At 35.8% G+C, this 21,616-nt stretch overlaps 1 non-coding gene across 1 annotated transcript; it reads right to left on the reverse strand.

Annotated features, from left to right (window-relative positions):
* Positions 1-18,742: 18,742 nt before the first annotated feature.
* Positions 18,743-18,849, reverse strand: LOC141688422 (small nucleolar RNA R71). Its single transcript, XR_012561865.1, has one exon. It is a non-coding gene; the product is annotated as a small nucleolar RNA R71 (small nucleolar RNA).
* Between the last annotated feature and the right edge of the window lie 2,767 nt (positions 18,850-21,616).

The following is a 21,616-nucleotide window of genomic DNA, read 5'->3' on the forward strand; positions in this document are numbered from 1 at the left end:
TTTTATGTTTTCAACAATTGAAAAAGAAATTTGTTGGTAACGAGGATTCTTAGTCCAGTGTGCGAGCTAGGATTACAGGTTAAGTTGGATCGAGCTAACATGAGCTTTATATTGTAGATGAGTTATGCAAGATTGTAAGAATGATATCATTATCAATTATAAGTTGAATGGGATTTGGTACGATGTAATAAGAGTTAAGGTTGTGGCTTGTTTTCATACTTTAACCTGTTGCGATCCGTGGTTGTGTAAAGAAGGGTCAATGCATATAATATTTATATAAAGGTTTATATATTGGGTGTGTGTTGTGAACCCCAAACTTCTGACCCGGGTTTGGAGGGCGTTACAATAGGTTAACCAGTTTTTGAAGATGAAGAAGGAGCAGAGAAAATGCAGGTTTTGAATGCACCTCCGTGGAAGAGGACGTTGGATATGCCATTCGATTCTCTTGGGTTAGCAGAGCTGAAAATTTTTCAGGAGCGTTTTGAACCATCTATTGAAGAAGCTCCCACACTTGAGCTCAACCGACTGCCAGATCACTTGAGTTATTCATTCTTAGGTGCACCCCATGATAAGGGGTTGGGACATATTTTTGATGATGTAGAGAGTGGCTAGATGGATCTTCTCGTGCCTACAGAGGGTTCTTCTCATGTGCAGCAAGTAGTTGATAGGACTGGTGTTGGTAATGAGCAGTAGAGGCGAGTGACTAGGCGTATGGAGGCCATGCACGACATTCACCTTCATTTTTATGCAGATTTGACACAGGCTTTGGGCACTATTTTCCGAGCCACTGGTGTCGAGGTTGATTGGCCACCTGATCCTCCACCTGAGGAGGGTGATCTTTCCGACGACTAGGTATGCCTAAAATGCTTATTTTTACCTTCAATGAGGACATTGAAAATTTTAAGTTTGGGGGTGATAATATAAGGATTAATTTGTGTGTGTCCATATAGTTCATATAGATTCATGTTGCATATAGTTGTATTTCATTCGTAGTCTTGCATGATTGTTCATATAGATTCATGTTTCATATAGTTGCATTTACATGCATATTAGCATGATCCCTTAAGATGAACTATGCTATTTGATAAGTTGATGTTGATTTCAGTGTGGTGATGACGAATAGAGGGACATTTAAGTCATAATAAAAATTGATTTGCATGCTAAAAGAATTTTTTTCACAAAGTCTTATAGGATTTCTTTTGATCTAGATCATAATTATGCTTGTTTATTAGTTGAGATTTAATCACTGGTTTATATTTAGAATTTTTGCTATTCTCATAATGACAAAAGAACACTGAATTTTTAAACTAGAAAAAAGCTTGGATTTTATTGCTAGTTGTTGTAAGGCTAGGCATCAAATGGCTAGTAGCCGGCTCATATTTTTATGAGTAGTCTAGGGTTGAATGAGATGAAGCGAAACACACTCATTCAGAAATTGTTGAAAAAAAGAAAAAATGAGGGAAAAAAAGAAAAAAAGAAAGAAAAAAGAAGTATGTGTTTATGCATAATTGATCAAGAGTGAGCTCTTTAATACTCGAGTTATTAAGTTCTAGGGGACTTTGTGCCTAGTGACCTAAGGCTTTGATAGTCTGGGATCCGTTAACCTAACACTCGTTACATGGGTATTATTGCATAAGTCTTTTGGGACCTCACTCATTGCACAGTCAAATAAACATCTTTGTTATGTGTTCAATAATAGCATAAATCCTTGTATAACTCTGGTAGAAATATGGTATTGAGAGTCATTATGCGTTTAATGTCTATTCTGTTTATAAACTTGTGATTGTTTTGATGAAAGATAAGTTATGGTTATTGATCCGGTTTCGAGAGTATATCTATTAAGCATCCACACACGCATGTTCTGGTTTGTGAATTGATTTGTGAGATTTATTCGAACTCTGTTTTCAGTTATTGCATTCTTAGAGGCGTTGGCTTATTCATTTGGTTATGGTTATTTTGAGGCGATTAATTGCATTATCATTTAGTTGCATTCACATAGTTGCATTCATGGATTAGGTTTGTTTTATAAATTTGAGTCTATTTATGCTTGAGGACAATCATCGATTCAAGTTTGGGGGTGTGATAAGTGGATTTTATATTTACTTGGAACGCTTCATTATAGGCTTAAGTTGGTGTTATAGACTTAAGTTTTTGGTATTTTTGATGTGTTTTTGTGTTATTGCATTTGAGGCATCAGTTAAATGAAGAAAGGAGTTTCTCAAGGAAATATTCTGAACAGAGCCAAGAATCTGAAGTCAAGGCCAATTCCAAATTGTAGAGAATCTCGTTAGCATCACGTGGGAAGTTGAATCGCCAAATTCTGACGAGTAGAACTCAAGATGCGGCCAAAAGAAGAAACTGCAGAAAAGTCCAGAAGTCAGGTGCGGCCGCCCCAGAAACTAGCACGCCCGCGCTGACTTTCTGCCAAAACAGCGCGGCCGCCCCGCTCCGATTTTTGCCCCAGAATCCTTATTTTAGTAGAAATTGAAGGTATTAAGGGTCCTGGTCATTCTAGAGCCTATATATATCAATAAAAAGACGTTTTCAATGCCAGGGAGACCTGGGAGAGAAATAAGAAGACCTAGAGAGCACGAGAAGGCTACGGAGAAGAAGACTTTTATTTTCTTTAATACAGTTGACACTTGGATGTTTGTTTTCGATTTGTCTTTAAACCCTAGTACTCTTATATTGTTTATTATCATGCTTTCATTGGAACCCACGGTGACGATGAGTTCGGTTATGAACTAATCGTTATCGTGGGGTTCTAGCGGATTTATTTATGGATTCCTTTAGTTAAATTGTTTCGATACCTTAGTGTGTGGTGATTGTATATAACCTAGTATTGATTGTGCTTATTCGTCTTATGTGCGTAGCTAACATATAAGATAACGTGTTAATCTCTATTGAAGCGACAGTGAATATAGAGGTTTAGAACTTGCCATGCTAGCATAGGTTCATATGTTATTGTTATGCATGATTCATAGGTAATTTTAACATCTTACTTGCCCTATGTAATCACGATAGATAACTTGCGCATTAAACCGTTATGTTTTCAATTCTTATAGACATATAAAGACTAAGCATAATTGGTGTCTATTTAAGTTCTATCACTTTTGTGGATGCTTGGTAGTAGGGTATTCATACAACGAAAGTTGGCATTTACTAGTTTCGTATTATCTAATTAGTGTCATCACCATTACATGCTAAGGTTAATAACAAAAAGGCTATTGAATGAAGTATTTAATGAATTTAGGATCCCATGTTTGTCAAATATATTAATTCAACCATTTTTGTTTTCTTAGTTATACTTGTTAGTTTAATTCTTAGTTATAACCAATCTCAACTTGTTATTTATCTTAGCATTGGATAATAACCATATCATTGTTGCATAGGTGCATATTCTTAAATTAACCAAAGAGTCTCTGTGGGAACGAATTTGATCTAAATCTTATACTACTTGAGAACGCTATACTTGCGTGTTTTATTAGTGCGTGTTAACGTCCTAACAAGAGGAAGGAACAAAACAGCAGAAATTCCAAGAAATCAAAATCACTCAAACTCAAACCTACCAAATCAAACACTCAACACATTCCAACCTCAAAGCCTAAATATCTGTAGAAACAAACTAAAAATTCCCTACTCAAAATACCAATCACATCCAGCCATGTCACTCTAAAGAAAATCACAAACCTACCTTCATTCAAGCCTCCAATCAAGACTCACTTCCAGACTGTTGGGAGAAAACCAAAGAAAATTCAAGCTAATGTTGGAGTGATATGGAACTGTTGTTATTCCCTAACAATACAACAAGAATTACAGAAGGGGGGGGGGTTGAATGTAATTCTGGCTTCTTTGTCAGATTATTAAAATTATTCTAACTCAATAATATATAAGTGTTTGATTTGCAAGGTGCGAAATGAAGGAATTATATAAATCAAAACACAAGTAATAAAAACGCAAGTCTTTAAAACTTTATGGTGGATTTGAATGTATCCACCATATATATATATACATATATATATATATATATATATATATATATATATATATATATATATATATCGAGAGAACTCTGTGAAGCTTGAATAGCTCACAGCTGCTCCTCCTACATAGCTAAAATTCAATCAGGATCCAACAAAGCTTCTTCTACCTTCTTTGGTTCTTCCTTAGATAGAAAGCTGTTATATAGACATTCTTCTTGATTTGCTCTCCTTATTTGAAATCTAGAAGACACATCACCAATGATGAGCTCAAATGGGTGATCTTTTATCCATTTTCTTTGTTGAGGTAGATTAGCTCTAGATGTAGAGGCCTCATTGTTGTCTTGATGTGTGACTGAGTTTTGATTATTAGAAACTCCCCCTGAGTTTGTGATTCTTTGATTTGAGAAAGGGGAAATTTCTATTAGTGATCTATTCTGACTTTCAGCTTCTCTTAATGACCCAACGGATGGTGCACTTTGTGTTCCGACGGATGAAGCTGATTGTCTTTCGACGGATAAGGCAGATTGTCTCCCGATGGATGAAGCATTTTGCAACTCGACAGATGTTGAATTATGTGCTTCATTATTTGTAGATTTTTCTGCATTATCCTTTGCCATTGTTTCTTGATCATTTTCATCATCACTGTCATCACTAACCATCTCCACATTATCAAACTTGAGGCTTTCATGAGAATCTTCATCTTGTAGTTCATCAATCTTTTTATCATCAAACACAACATGTATTGATTCCATAACAATGTTGGTTCTCAGATTGTAGACTCTATATGCTTTTCCCACAGCATATTCACAAAAATTCCTTCATCTGCTTTAGGATCAAACATCCCATGTTGATCAGTTTGATTTCTCAAGATATAACATTTACAGCCAAAGATATGAAGAAAATTTAGAGTTGGCTTCTTATTCTTGAACAATTGGTAGGGTGTCATACACTTTGCTTGATTAATCATAGAAATGTTCTGAGTGTAGCAGGTAGTATTCACAGCTTCAGCCCAAAAATATGTTGGCAACTTTGATTCTTCAAGCATTGTCCTTGCAGCTTCAATAAGAGATCTGTTCTTTCTTTCCACTACTCCATTTTATTGTGGAGTTCTTGCTGCAGAAAACTCATGCATTATCCCATTCTCTTCATAAAATGATCTTATCACAGAATTCTTGAACTCAGTTCCATTGCCACTCCTGATTCTCCTTACTTTAAAATCAGGATGATTGTTGACTTGCCTTATATGATTGATAATGATTTCACTAGCCTCATCTTTAGACTTTAGAAAATATGTCAAAGAGAACTTTGAGAAATCATCTACAATTACTAGGCAAAATCTTTTCCTTGATATGGACAACACATTGACTGGTCCAAACAAATCCATGTGAATCAATTACAAAGGTTCTTCAATTGTTGAATCAAGCTTCTTTCTAAATGATGTTTTAATCTGCTTTCCCTTTTTGGCAGGCATCACACAGTCCATCCTTAGAAAACTCCACTTGAGGAATACCTGTAACCAGTTCTTTCTTGACAAGCTCATTCATGGTCTTGAAGTTTAGATGGGACAACTTCCTGTGCTACAACCAACTTTCATCTTGACTTGCTTTACTGAGAAGACAAGTAACAAATTCTGTATTTGATGAGTTGAAGTCAGCTAGATACACATTTCCTCTTCTCACACCAGTGAGAACCACTTTGTTGCTCCTTTTGTTTGTCACAACACAGGCTTCTGAGTTGAAGGTTACTGAATTGCCCTTATCACAAAGTTGGCCGATACTCAAAAAATTATGCTTGAGACCATCCACTAGGGCAACCTCCTCAATGATGACATTGTCTTTTGAAATCAAGCCATATCCCACAGTATAACCCTTGCTGTCATCTCCAAAGGTAATACTTGGGCCAACTCTCTCCTTGAATTCTGTGAGCAGGGTAGAATCTCCTGTCATATGCCTTGAACAACCACTATCCAGGTACCAAAGATTATTTCTGTTTCCCTGTACACATCAGAACCAAATCAAGTTGATTTTTGTACCAAAGTTTCCTTGGGTCCTACCTTGTTAGCTTTCTTCTTTGGTTTCTTAGGTTTGATCTCATTTGAATTGGGAATTTTTGATTCATCCTTAGTCATTTGAGTTGGACCTTTGAAACCAGTCATTAATACAGAATTATCGTGCACACTTTGATTAACAGGGAAAGGCATGTTATTTGCAAACATGTTATTCTGGTAAGGCATGCTAAATGGAATTTGAGGCATACTAAATGCATCATAATAAGGATTAGATACAAATGGCATACTAACAAATTGTGCATTCATATTCTGAGCAGACATGGCATTCATAGGCATAGAGGGCATGGCAGTCATGTTGGGAAAAAAAGAGGGTACAGATATGGGAGTTAGCATGGCAAGTTTGCAATTAATAGACAAATGATTAACACTACCACACTTAACACATATTTTTATTGGAGCATATTAATCAGGTGTGTAGTTGTTATGTTTGTTAATCCCTACTTTCCCATTTCTATTGTTTTTCCATTTAGCTTCTGTTTTAATCTCAATCTTCTCCAATCTGTCATTCAATTGCTTGATAGACATATGACCAACATTAACTTTCTTCTCCTTCTTCACTTGACTTGATTCTCCTGAAACAAAGTTTTTGGAAACTGATCCATATTTCTCATTCAGCTTGGCCAGCTTGGCTTTGCTCACAGGTTTGCTTACAGCCGACGGATGAGGATTTGTGTCACTCGACCGATAATCCTTTTTAATTATCCGACGGATGACTCTCATCATCTGTCGAGTCCACATCTGTTAGCAATCCTTCAACCAAATTGGATTCCAGCTTCTCCTTACTCTTTTTCCAGGCTGCATCACAAAAGGACCCAATACCTTGAACTTTAGTAATTTGAGCATGAACATCTATGGATGATTTCCATGCCTTAATCACCTCTTGTTCTCATTCAAGCTGCTTCTTCAAAATCTCTTCTTTCTTCAAGGACCCAGTTAATTCATCCTTAGCAATCTTACACTCAATTCTCAATTTTCAAATTCAATAAACTGAGATTCAAGCACGTTATTCCTCTCACTTAAAAATAAATTGTTTTCTTTAAGTTTAGCATTTTCCTTAGTGAGTGACTTAAGTGTAACACGCAAGTGATATAATTCTGTAGACATGTCATTAATTGCATCATTACACTCAGCTTTAGATAAATGTGCTAGGTTAGTGGTGATTACCTGATTACTTGAAGAATTAGTTTTTGTTTCATCAGAATTGGCCATTAGGGCTAGATTGACATAGCTGACATCCTCATCTTATCCAAACCATCAGCTACCCAGTCATTTTCCTGTGTAATGAAAGCCCTTTCCTTTTGCTTGAGGAACTCAAAATATTTCTATTTTTAATCAATATGCTCAAACTTCTTTTTGCTGGAATCTGACTTTCTACACTCACTGGAAAAATGCCCTGCCAAGCCACATTTGAAATACTTGAATTTGGATTTATCCACCATGTTTCTATTTGGCTTGGCTGCTCCAAAGTTCTTTTTGAACTTGAGCTTGGAAAATCTTCTGGAAAGGAATGCTAAATGCTCATCAATATCATCCATGTCATCTTGGCTCAAATAATCTTCATTCTCAGCTACCAGCCCTTTACCCTTGTTCTCACAGGCTTTTGAAGTAGACTCAACAGTTTCTACCTTCATCTCTTTCTCTTTCTCTAACTTAGCAACCAGTGCTATGGATCCTCCTTTCTTCCTTCCTTTCTCCATCCTCTCATCTTGCTCAATTTCAAGCTCCTAAGTTTTCAAGATGCCATATAGTCTCTCCAAAGTAAACTCCTTGTAATCTTGAGAGTTTCTCAATGAGACTGTCATTGGTTTCCACTCATTTAGAAGAGATCTAAGGAACTTGAGATTGGAGTCTTTTGTCTAATAGACTCTTCCATGCAACTTTAAAGCATTTAGTAGTTTTTGAAATCTACTAAAAATGTCAGTGAGAGACTCACTATCTTCACAATGAAAGTGCTCATATTGCTGAATTAACAGCTGCATTTTATTCTCCCTTACTTGCTCGGTACCATCACAGATAATTTGAATTATGTCCCAAACCTTCTTGGCTGTTTTGCAGTTGATGATGTTATCAAACATATCACCATTAACTCCATTGAACAATATATTCATGGCCTTCTTGTCTTTCCTGACTTGCTCAATATCAGGATCTGACCATTCATGCCTAGGCTTGGGAACAAATAATTCATTTCCTGTTGCAGCTCTCATTGGTACATGAGGACCTCTCTCTATACAATCCACATAGGCCTCATCTTGAGAAATGAGATGTAAATTCATCTTCACCTTCCAGTGGTGATAGTTGTCTTTGTCCAGAAATGGGATCTTAACTCCAACATCCTTCTAGTTCATCTTGCTGTTTGTTGTGATCTATAAACTCTTTGTACTTCAAGAGCTTGCTCTGATACCAATTATTATTCCGTAACAATACAAAAAGAATTACAGAAGGGGGGTTGAATGTAATTCTGGCTTCTTTTTAGATTATTAAAACTGTTCTAACTCAATAATATATAAGTGTTTGATTTGCAAGGTGCAGAATGAAAGAATTATATAAATCAAAACACAAGTAATAAAAATGCAAGTCTTTACAACTTTCTAGTGCATTTGAATATATCCACCAGTTATATATATATATATATATATATATATATATATATATATATATCGAGAGAACCCTGTGAACCTTGAATAGCTCACAGCTGCTTTTACAAGTGAACAAACAAACTACAGAAAAATTCTTAACAGTTACAGCATCTAACTCGATGCTTAGTTGCTTAGTTGTTTTTTCTACTAGCTATACTTGGTTTATATATCACCAAGTTTACATGGTAATAAGACAGGATAATAAAACAAAACCTATCAAGTCAAACTCTAGGCTGCTTCACTACTCTATTCCAGCATCTTTGAAAATCTTTATAACTTGTATGGAAATGGTAGTGCTTCTTTGTTCTCATTTTCCTGCTAAACAGGCTGCCACATTCCTTTTGCAAACACTCAACGCATGTGACTGTGTTGTCACTGTCAACAGATATTTGAATTGATCATCCTTCAGGTACATTCTTGACATCCTTCGGGTAGCTTTGTTGCTCATCTGGTCGGGTAGCTTTGTTGATCATCTGTCGGGTAGCTATTTGACACTTGACTCCATTTCACTTATGCAGAATTACAAGACATCTTATATTTACAATTAATCAACCTATTCTACATATCTACTAGTAGTCAACATGACTCATATGCTACTACAGAATCTACACAAAGTTATTTGCAGAAATGTGCTGCTATTCTTATTCTTACATAAGCTGCTCACTCGATGGATATAAAATCATCATCTGTCGGGACTATATCGAATCATCCATCGGGACTGTATTTGAACATCCGTCGAGTGCTATAAAATTCACTAAGTTAAATCTACTAATGTGTTTTGTATGAATTATCATCAAGTTCACAACATATTCCTAACAACTGCTTTAATCAAACTGATTTTTTACCTTTAAGTGAGAGCATAACAGATGATGACTATCACCAATAACTAGCTGAGGAAATAGTCAAAGTTTGGGTTATTTCTATAAGAGAAGTCATAATCTACTACTTGGATGGCTCCTTTATTTTGCTAAGTAGAGAATTAATAGAGACATTATCAACCACAGAATTAAAGAGGGTAATAAATTTGATGAATGATAAGGATACTAGTACATGAATGTGGAAGGCTGTGATGTCTGAAAGGATAAGAGAAAGGAATGAAAGGCATGTTAGGATAAAGGTTGAGAGGTAAGAAAGGGAAAGGCAGTATGCCAAGGATATTGAAATGTTTGAACAAAGATCAAATGAGCTCAAGGCAAAGGGGCTGAATAGAATCTCAAAAGATGGACATTTTTTGAATATCCAAGTTGGCAGATTTTCAAGATTCAGGGTCAATTATCTCAATAATTATTCATTGGATGAATGGCTCAAACTGGTGGAAGCCTTGAGAGGGACATAAATCATTGAAGAACTCCAAGTGCTAGTAAATCTTAAGGACCTCATCAAGAAATAACCTGGTTAAGAGAAATTCACCTAATGGCTCTAATTTTTTTACTGATGTAATTGCTCAATGTATAAAAAGTGTAATTTGTTATTTAATCTATCAATTTATTGTATTTGATTTAAGCTTGGGGATAGTCTTGTTATCAAGTATGAATTTGTGATAAGCAATCTTCTCATAAATTGGGGGAGACTGTTGTGCAAGACATGCCATTAAAATAACAAGACTAAGTCAAATTGACAACCCTAAGATTAAGTTGTATGATAATCTATATCTGCATTTTGTATTATATTCCTTGAGTCTGTAAAAGTGTTTGGTAGATTAGACGGGGGATTTTTCTGTGAACAGTTTCAAGTTAAGAAATAAACTCTGAAAGAAGATCAAGTCATGATCATGCCTCAAAGAAAAGATGTAGAAGCTTGAAGTTAAATAAAGTTGTTCTATGAAAAATGTTCTAAGTCAAGATATCGACAGGTCACTGATCAAGTTATATCGAGATGTCATTTGAGAAGTCTAAAATGACTTGTAGAGAAGTCCAAAATGGCTTATAGAGAACTCTCAGAGATATCAACAAGTCATTTCTACATGTAAAGATCTCAGAGATATCGACAAGTTAAATGAAGATATGAAGAATTGGATATATCGATAAGTCAATCTCACATATAGAGATCTCATAGATATCGATAAGTGAAATGGTGTATATACAGATCTCATAGAAATCGACAAGTCATTTATGCATTTAGAGATCTCAAAGTTATCGATAAGTCATTTCACACATGAAAAAACGGAGACCTCTGTTAGGGCTAGAACATGCACTAATATTCACGAAAGTATACGCGATCGCAAGTAATATAGAATTAATTCTAGTTCGCTCCCACAAAGACTGGTTAAGTTAATTTTAATCAATGTACTTATGCAACAATGGTATGGTTATTATCCAATGCTAAGATGAATAACAATTTGAGGTTGTTTAACTACAATTAACTAAGAGATTATACTAAAGAACATTAACTAAGAAAGTAAAGAGAGTTGAATACTATATGAAATAAACATGGGATTCTAACTTCATTAAATACTTCATTCAATAGCCTTTGCGTTCTTAACCTTAGCATACAATGGTGATGACACTAATCATATAACATGGAAATGATAATTGCCAACTTTCGTTGCATGAATACCATACTACCAGACATCCACAAAAGAGATAGAAGCTGAATAGACACCAGTTATATTGAGACCCTATATGTCTATAGAATTTGAGAACATAACGGTTTAACGCACAAGTTATCTATCATGATTACATAGGGCAAGTAAGATGGTTAAAATTACCTACGAATCATGCATATCAAACACATGAACCTATGCTAGCATGACAAGTTCTAAACCCCTAATTTCACTTTCGCTTCATTAGAGATTAACATGCTATCTTATAAGTTCGCGACGTTCATAAGAGGAATAAGCACAACCAATACTAGGTTATCAAACAATCACCACAAACTAAGGCATCGAAACAAATTAATTAAAGAAATCCATAAATAAATCCGTTAGAACCCCACGATAACGATTAGCCCATAATCTGTTACGACCGGCATTTTGTGTAATATTATTTGTGAACTTTGTATAATATTAGAGCCGAATGTAAATATACTTAATGATTGTACGTTGTGTGAATGAAAATTTCTGCATTATAAATTGCTTTATGTAGAATATGATTTTTCAAAGCAAAAGTTTATTTATTTCCCTTATTTTTTATTTATAAGGAATATTCTAAACCTTGGAAAATTTTTCTTTTAAAAGTTATTTCATTCACAAATTTCAAAAGTGATCTTATAAAATTTCTAAAAATCCAAGTTATTTTATGGAATAATTTTTGAACTTGTATTTTATTTTATAAAAATAAATCTTTAGAAATTTATTTGTTTTAATTAGCAAATTACATGGAAACCCTTGCATGCAAATCACTCTTCCATTCTATTAAAGGGCAAAGGAGACCTTTCTAACCCCACTAACTCACTTGTTGTTAACCAAATTACCACATTAACCTTGCATGCAAAATGGCCTAACTTTAGCTAGAGGGTATTCTTGTACATTCTCATTTCCACTCATTTCTCTTAGTCAATCAAAGGCATAAAACCAAAAACAAAATATGAGAAATCATTTTCACTCACTCCACACTCCAACTCACCTCTCTTTTTCTCTCCTCCCCCTCCCTCTCCTTGCTCTCGGCCGAGAACCCCCTCCCCCAATCCCTTCCATTTTTCCATCCCATTTCTCATCTTCCCTAGTGTAATTCTTCCACCTACATTTATTTTATATACTTCCCAAGAGTTTTGTGATTTGGGAAATGAAGTTTCATGGTTGCATGTGTAGCTTTTGTGTGATCTCCAAAGAGAAACTCTTGATTCTTGTGAATTCAAGAGCTCTCTATGAGATACATTTTATATATGTTCTAACTAAGTGTTTTATGGAGAAACCATGCTTTAAAACCTTTGCATGCTACTGAAATTTCACTATATAATCATGTTTAGCCATGCATGCTAGTTTTAAGATGTTAATATGATGATCAACCATGTTGTGTATACTACTCTTCTCGAAATCATGTTTTCATGTTTAAAAATCTATAAATTCGAATTATTTGTGCTTGAAATAGATTGTTTCCATGATATATTTCTTAATAATAGTTAAGAGAAGATATATTTCATGATTATTAAGGTTGAGTAATAGGTACAAGTCGAATTTACAAGAATTTAAACTCTATGTTTTAGCCGAAATCTTGTTAAGTATTTTCCATGAGTTGCATGTTATATTTTTATTTGCATGTTGGTGTTATAGAGCATGGATGATCTCCACTCCTGTTGAGGCACTATTTTAGGATGTTTATGGACTAGGTTTGCTTTGGTAAAGGTTGGATGTTTGGTTAATAAGTGGGAGTCAAGGTGGAAAGGGATTAGTTAGTGTTTGCATTTTTCCAGATTTGATGCACTAGTTTATGGGGAAATTTTGAATGAGCATTTATTGTGCACTTTGAGGCCCAAGCCACCAGAAGCTAGAACTAGGAGTATATAATAGGTTTTAGGTGTTTTTTGGAGGTTTGTAAGACGTTTGGTTAGGTGCACGAGTGGAATCACAAAATCTATCCAGCAGGAGACAATTTTGTTGCAACTTAGAAATAGGAAGTTTTGACCATGTCATAGGTAGGCCCTCATTAGGACCTATTGGGCCTTAGTTAGAGGGAGTGTCAGAGGAGTTTTTCCGGCCATAGTTCATAGGATTTGAGTTAGAATAATGTGTCACAAGTTAGTTCAAGTCAGGACCTTTTTCTGCCCAGAAAAATAGGGGAACCATGGACTTTAAGCTTAGGCCTAGGGAGGCCCAAGCCAGGCCCTTGAGCCACATCAAGTTTGGGAGTTGCCTTATGATCAGAAGAGTCTAGTGTAGAAGTTTTGGAGGTAAATTTGTAGTTTAAGAGTGTCTAATGCACTCAAGAAACCATAGATGTCATTCTGAAATTTACCTTAGTAAGCACCTTCACTTACCACATAGTTTTAGAGCATTTATGAGTGAGGCCTAGGTTGACCACTATAGTTGCAAGATAGAATACATCCAGTAGAGTGAAAGGCCCAAGTGAGGGTCAATAGGTTTTGGATAGTTTAGTAAAGGCACATCGAGTTAGGAGGCCAAAAATTGGAGACTTTGTCTAGTTTAGCGATCAAATGACTTAAGTTGTGGAACGAGATCATCCAAGCCTAGTGTTGCAATATGGTGTGTGTGTGTGATATTATTTGGTATTTAAAATACGGTATGTGAGTATCTGTGGCTATGTGTACTATTATGTTTATATGGTAATTATAAATTGCGTGCATATAGGCCTAAGTGCCATTTGTGTTTAATTTCGGGTTATAAATAGGTTGCGTTTGTGAGAATATATTATAATGAGGTTATTATTAATTGTGCAGGATCTCGAGACAAGGGTAAAATTTCCATAAAGGTCGAGTAAAGCTTCCAGTTGCTCCTACTTTCCAGTCCAGTCCAGTCCAGCCTTCTCAAGGCAAGTGATTCAACCTACTTTTTGGTTTACACTGCGAATGTGTGATAACTAGTTCTTATATATATGATGTGAGTATCCTGATTTATCTTGTTATACCCGGACCAAGTGATTCTCAAATCTATCTTCGTATTATATAGAAACGCCGTGAACCCTCAAGTACTTATTGCAAGTAGATCAAAAATCATACCATGTTAGTATACCAAAGTAATTGGGATACCATGATAAAATAGAGAATTGTTATAATACCTGATTGATCCTTTTGATTAACATGCTATTGATTATTGAGAAATCTTGATTTTACACCCTGATACTTGATTTAACTCTTGTAATAACCCCGATAGAAACTTTATCTTGAATCCTAAAAGCCAGATATTCTTTAAAATCGTTCACGATTGTTTGATAACCCTATCCTTACCCCAAAGCTTGACATCCTGATATACCTTGAGCTAATGATCACTTTCTTTATATCTTAACACCTCTATCTTACTTGTAACCAGTAATGCTTATCTTCTTGATGTTCTAATACCTATACCTTATCTAAAACCATTACTTTAAGCCTAGTTTGGCATTACTCTTTCATATTATCCAATAACCCTACTAAATCTCCTTGTCAAAATTCTTGTAAATGGAAACCTTTCAAATACCCTGATAGAGTAAAGTCTAGTGGATCATGGCCCTAAGATTTAGTGAACATAATTCCAGTATTTCAAGTCAATCTACAATCCCTTGATAAAGATGTTTACTGTTTAAGAAATTTTATTATCAATCGGCATCAGTTTTTGAAATGATTAAAATTTTGATTTTCAGTCCCAAAGGGGGATAAATGTTTTCTTTAAATAGTGGATCTGGACTGAGACGCAAGTCCTTTCCACACTGATATTGTAGGCTTAAAAGTTTCCTAGGGATCCCATTAATGTTTTAGAACCCAGCGAGGTTCGGGATTACTTCGCGGCTGATCACCGGCTGTAATCCGTAGCGTCATAAAATGGTTTTTGATTAAGATATGATTTTGAAAATGTTTTGATACAAGCAAATGATGCCATCACCCAAAAGTTCATCTCTTATTATTATTAGTTATATCTTCACATTGTCATTCTTTAATATATATCTCGATTTATGTTTTGTATCGTATTGTTTAGCCTTTGTTGAGCATTTGGATCACTACTTGCTTTAACCCTGATATTACAGCTAGCAGCTATGGTTAGATTCAAGAAGACAGCACGTAAGACTTGTGATGCCGATGCGTATGTCTGAGCTCAGGTAGAATAAGAGATAGTTTTGTGTGAGGACTCGATATTAAACTGTAAGATCTTGGATTCAGTTGTATTTACTTTCTTTTAAATATTGTAATAGTTATATATTATGTATTGTTAAGTTGGGGGGTGTGACATAATCAGACTCATCATCAATGTGGGTTCCGATGAAAGCATGGTATAACAAACATAGTCTTTATACTGAATAAATAATAAAACAAGTACGAAACAAGAGTATAGGTTCACGGATAAGAAAACTAACATCCAAAATTACAACTTAAAATAAAGAATCACAAGAATAAACTAGATCCTCTTCGCCTTGGTTAAATTATTCTCTACGGTCTTCTTACGCCTTCTCCTTAAGCTGTGGTACGTCTTGTTATGAAAAAAGAACATAAGTTATGTTTATATAGCAGCCCATGCAGAGTAAAAGTCCATAAATCAGAATCACAAGAGAATCATGATTCTTTTATCTCGACCTGGCACGGCCGCACGCTTGACCAACACGTGCGCACTGAGTTTTTGTTCTTTGGGCGCGGGCATGCGCTATGACAGCGCGGGCGCACTGACTCTCTAGAGAATTTTCTGACTTTTTCTTTTCTTACTGCTTTGAGTTGGTCTTTTCACGAGCTTTTATTCTAGACACCATCCTAACATCATATTAGCATCAAAATAATGCCAAATTACATGGATTCTTGATAAATGTCTGAAATGCAAAACACTACAAAAACATGTTAAAAACACTAACAACTTGAGTACATAACACCAATTCAAAGCTTTACGGAGCGTTATAAAGTGACATAAATATCACTCAACATACCCCCAAACTTGAATAAACAGACTCAAAGAACAAGAAATAAAAATGCATGAATGCCAACTATATGAATGCAACGATTGCCATAGAATAACTAAACTAATCAACAAGCAACATCTCAACAAGTGTAGTTATTCGCATGAAGATCAATCAAATCCCACTAATCAACTGACAAGCCAGAAACTTGCGTGTGTGCAAATGCTTACAAATGTACTATCGCAACTAGATCAATAATCATGACTCAATACTCGTCAAGGCAATCAAAAGGTTATAATACCAGAGTTATTATATGGATTCATGCTTTTATTCACACCATATAAACATAAATATGCTTATTTGATCGTGCAATGAGTGAGGTCCACAAAAGACTTATACAATAATACCCATGTAGCGAGCGTTAGGTTAGTGGATCCCAGACTATAAGAAGTCTTAGATCACTAGGCACAAAGTCCCCTAAGAACTTAATAACTCGAGTACTAAAGAGCCCACTCGTGATCAATTATGCATAAACACATATTTTTCTTCTCTTTCTTTTTCTTTTATTTTTCTTCTTTCTTTTTCATAAATTTCTGAACGAGTGCGTTTTGCTCCATCTCGTTCAACCCTAGATAACTAATATGAAATGATTCAGCTAGTAAGTGGATTTTATATCTACTTGGAATGCTTCATTTCAGGCTTAAGTTGGTGTTTTGGACTCAAGTTATTGGTATTTTTGATGTGTTTTTGTGTTTGTGCATTTCAGGCATCACTTAAAGGAAGAAAGAAGCTTTTCAAAGAATTATGCTGAAAAAAGGTCAGAATTAGAAGCCTGGGACATTCTAAAGTTTTATAGAATCTCGTTAGCTTCGCGTGGGCAGTTGAATCGCCTAATTCTGATGAGCAGAACTCAAGATATGGCCAAAAGAAGATTTGTCAGAAAAATTCCAGAATGTCAGCGCGGCCGCGCCTGAAGGCAATGCGGCCGTGCCCGGTTTCTGCCCCAGAATCTTGATTTTAGTCAAAATTGAAGGTTTTGAGAGTCCTGGTCATCCTGGAGCCTATATATACCCATAAATAGACGTTTTCAACACCAAGGAGGCCTGGGAGAGCAATAAGAAGACCTAGAGAGCACGAGAAGGCTATGAAGAAGAATATTTTTGTTTTCTTTAATATAGTTGATACTTGGATGCTCGTTTTCGATTTATTCTTGAACCCCGACACTCTTATATTGTTTATTATCATGCTTTCATTGGAACCCATGGTGACGATGAGTTCGATTATGAACTAATTATTATCATGGCGTTCTAACGACTTTACTTATGGATTTCTTTAGTTAATTTATTTTAATATCTTGGTGTGTGGTGATTATTTGGTATCCTAGTATTGGTTGTGCTTATTCGTTTTATGTGCATAGCTAACATATAAGATAGCGTGTTAATCTCTATTGAAGCGAAAGTGAATATAGAGATTTAGAACTTGCCATGCTAGCATAGGTTCATGTATTTGTTATGTATAATTCATAGGTAATTTTAACTATCTTACTTGCCCTATGTAATCATGATAGATAACTTGCGCATTAAACCGTTATGTTTTCAATTTTTATAGACATATAAGGACTAACCATAATTGGTGTCTATTCAACTTCTATCTCTTTTATGGATGCTTGGTAGTAGGGTATTCGTACAACGAAAGTTGGCGTTTACTAGTTTCGTGTTATCTGGTTAGTGTCATAACCATTGCATGCTAAGGTTAAGAACAAAAAGGCTATTGAATGAAGTATTTAATGAAGTATTTAATGAAGTTAGGATCCCATATTTTTCATATATAGTAATTCAACCTCAATTCTCTTAGTTAATGTTATTTAGTATAATCTCTTAGTTTAATCAAAACCCAATTTGTTTTTTGTCTTAGCGTTGAGCGATAACCATACATTGTTGCATAGGTGCATAAATTGAACTTAACATAAACCAGTATCTGTGGGAACGAATCTGATTTATATCATATACTACTTGCGAACGCGTATACATGCGTGGATATTAGCACGTGTTTTCGCCCTAACAAGTTTTTGGCGCCGCTGTAGGGGACTCGGTGTTAATTTTTAGTTTATGTGCTTGTCATCAGTGGTCGTTAAAGTTCACTGAATCAGTCTCTTTTACTTTCACGGTTACTTGTTGTGTTTCAGGTACTCATTACAATGGGAGATCCAGCAGCACGAACGAAAGCCTTGATGGAATTCTCTCAACCCAAGATCAATGACATTCAATCTAACATTGTCAGGTCATCTATCACAGCCAAAACCTTTGAGATCAAGCATGAATAATTCATTGGGTGCAGAATTTAATCCAGTTTGGGGGTTCTCCAACGGAAGATCCCAATATGCACATTAGGGATTTTATTGAGATCTATGACACCTTCAAGTTCAACGGTATTTCTGAAGATGCTGTGAAGCTGAGACTATTCCCATTCTCTTTGAGGGACAAATCTAAGAGCTGGTTACACTCTCTACCAGCTGGTTTGATTACTACTTGGGAAGATCTTGCTCAAAAGTTTCTCATAAAATTTTTCCCTATGGCAAAGACAGCTGCAATCAGGAATGCTCTTACTCAATTTGCGCAGCAAACGGGAAAATCTTTGTGTGAAGCTTGGGAGCACTATAAGAAGATTCTTAGGAAGTGTCCTCATCATGGAATGCCTGATTGGATGATCATCAATTGCTTCTATAACGGTTTGGGAGCACAGTCAAGACCCATGCTCGATGCAGCATCATGTGGAGCATTATTGGCAAAGAGCTATGAGGAAGGTTATGATCTAATTGAACTGATGACTGTTAATGAATATTAGTATCCAACCCAGAGATTGCCACAGGGCAAGGTAATAGGAGTTCTTGAAGTGGATACAGCTACGACTATCACTGCTCAACTAAAGGCGCTGTCTATGAAGATTGATTCTCTGGCTAACTATGGTATTAATCAGATAACCAGAGTTTGTGAGCTGTGGGCAGGTTCGCATACGACGGAGGAATGCACTATATCTAGTGAATCAGCTCAGTTTGTGAGCAACTTTCAGAGATCGCAGCAACCAGTTCCAGACACTTATCATCCTAACAACTGGAATCATCCTAACTTCAGCTGGAGTAACAATCAGAATGCGATGCAACAGCCGTTCCAGTAGTTTCGAAATAAGCTATTCAACCCTCCTGATTTTCAGCAACAAATTGCACCAAGACAACAACTCCAACTTCAACAACAAACTCATGGTGCATGTCTATCTTCGAATGAAAAACCTGAATTAGAGGAGTTGCGGCTTATGTGCAAAAACCAGGCTCTTATATGCCAAAGCCAGGCTGTATCTATCAAGACTCTGGATAACTAAATAGGGAAAATTGATAATGCCTTATTGAATCGACCACCACGAACGCTTCGTAGTGATACAGAAACCAATCCAGGAAAAAGGGAAGTTGAAGAACATGTGAACTCCATCACCTTGAGGTCTGGAAAGGTCGCAAGCCCCCAAATTCAGCAAGACGAAGAGCCTGAAAAATCTCAAGTTTCAGAAAATGCAGTTGTGGCTGAAGAAGAAGTGCAGAAGGAAGCATAGGCGGAACCAAGGAAGACTACTATGGAACACACTCCTCCTGAGGGTAATACAGGGGAGAAACAGATTTATCCTCCACCTCCTTTTCCTAAGAGGCTGTAGAAGAAAAAGCTGGATAAGCAGTTTGAGAAGTTTCTAGAGGTGTTCAAGAAACTACATATCAACATACCTTTCGCTGAAGCTCTTGAACAGATGCCTAGCTATGCGAGGTTTATTGTAATAACCCCCAAAATTTTGAACTTTTTGTAACCCTTGTGAATAGTGTTTTAGCTAAATGAGAAAAACTTTTCATGCCACACTATGTAGGGGTTCTGATATGGATATTCTGAGATTTTATTAGTACTTTATATGGGATATAAGTGTATGTAAAGATCGTCATAATCCAAATCCGAACACTTTGATTTTCCCGGAAATCCAATAGATACGGAAAGAATTGAGTATAAGGTAACAGGATAAAAGGATTTAAATTAAAGGATTATAATAGAGGATCATAAAAAGGAATATAATGTATTGAGAAAGGTTAAGGGAACCTAAGTAATAAGATCCCGGGTATGATCCTTCAAACGATAAACGAAAACAAAAGTTAAGCGAACCGTATAACAGATCAGCGGTCATTAGGCAAACAATTAGGAAGTTAATCAAAGGGATTAGAGAGGATGATGTCACCCAACCAATGAGAAGGGGACAAGGAGGGGAGGATGGCATCATGAGGATGACACAAGCATGACATGGGAAGGAAGGAGGTGTGGTTGAATGAGAACCACACAAATTCAAGGGCAACAAGGTAATTGACTAAATCAAACACAAAAACAAATCAACCAAGCCAAACAAAATCATTCTTCATCAAAATCAAAAAGAACCAAGGCATTGTTCATCCTTGCTCTCGGCTTTTTAGCTTTTTAAAGGGCAAGAATTTCAAAATCAAAGATCCAAGCATCCTAAATTGGTAAGATAATTCCCTAATCATCTTTATGCTTAGTTAGGGCTATATCATGAGTTTAAGCCATTAATTCCTTCTCAATCTTCTTCATTTAATCAAAGAAGAAGACAATGAATAGTGTTTTCAAGTTTATAACTTGAAATTTTTCTTGTTTTCCTTGAAGATCCAAGCATTCTTAAGACTTCTCAAAGCTTCTTAAGGCTTCCTAGCTCCCCCCACCACTTCAAGGAAGGTATATCATATCCAAACCCTAGATTCCTATGTATTATAAGATGATTTTGATTAGTAGGGTGATATTGTAGCTTAGTGTTTGTGATTTAGAGTTTGGGAGTGAAATGGTATTGAAATGGAATGGTAAATGTTGTTGTTTTGATTAAAAGAACTTAAGTATGGTTAAAGTTAAGCTTAGGCATAAGTATGAATGTTAAAATTTAATTGGTTGGGGTTGTTATGATGTGGTAAGGATGGATGTTGGTTGTATGTTGGATTTGAGGTTGGTTTGTGGTTGGTTTTGAATGGTTTTAAATTGGGAAATCGCGTAAACATAGCCGTCGTAACGTCCGATTTTCTTTAGACTGTTTTTGTGCATAACATTAGGACCCGAGAACCCCCTGCTAGATTATGACCATTGCCATGTCTAGATAGCTCATGTTACGAGCTTCGTTTTGATATGTAGTTCGTTCGATTCCGATGCACGGTTTAGGAGAAACGATCGTTTCAAGTAACGGCGTTTCGTGAACGAAACTTTTCCCCTCGCCTTACTTTGAAACATAGGTTAAAGACCAAAATGGTTAATTAATGTATGAAACATTTATGGTAAGGGTGTTAGGAAGTTGGTAAGACACTCGCGAAGGAATCGCCTTAAAACTCGTAAAGGTTAAATTATTAAAAATGGTGGAGCCGAGGGTACCCGAGTGACTTAA

Source organism: Apium graveolens, chromosome 9, assembly GCF_009905375.1.
Source record: "Apium graveolens cultivar Ventura chromosome 9, ASM990537v1, whole genome shotgun sequence".
Lineage (NCBI taxonomy): Eukaryota > Viridiplantae > Streptophyta > Magnoliopsida > Apiales > Apiaceae > Apium > Apium graveolens.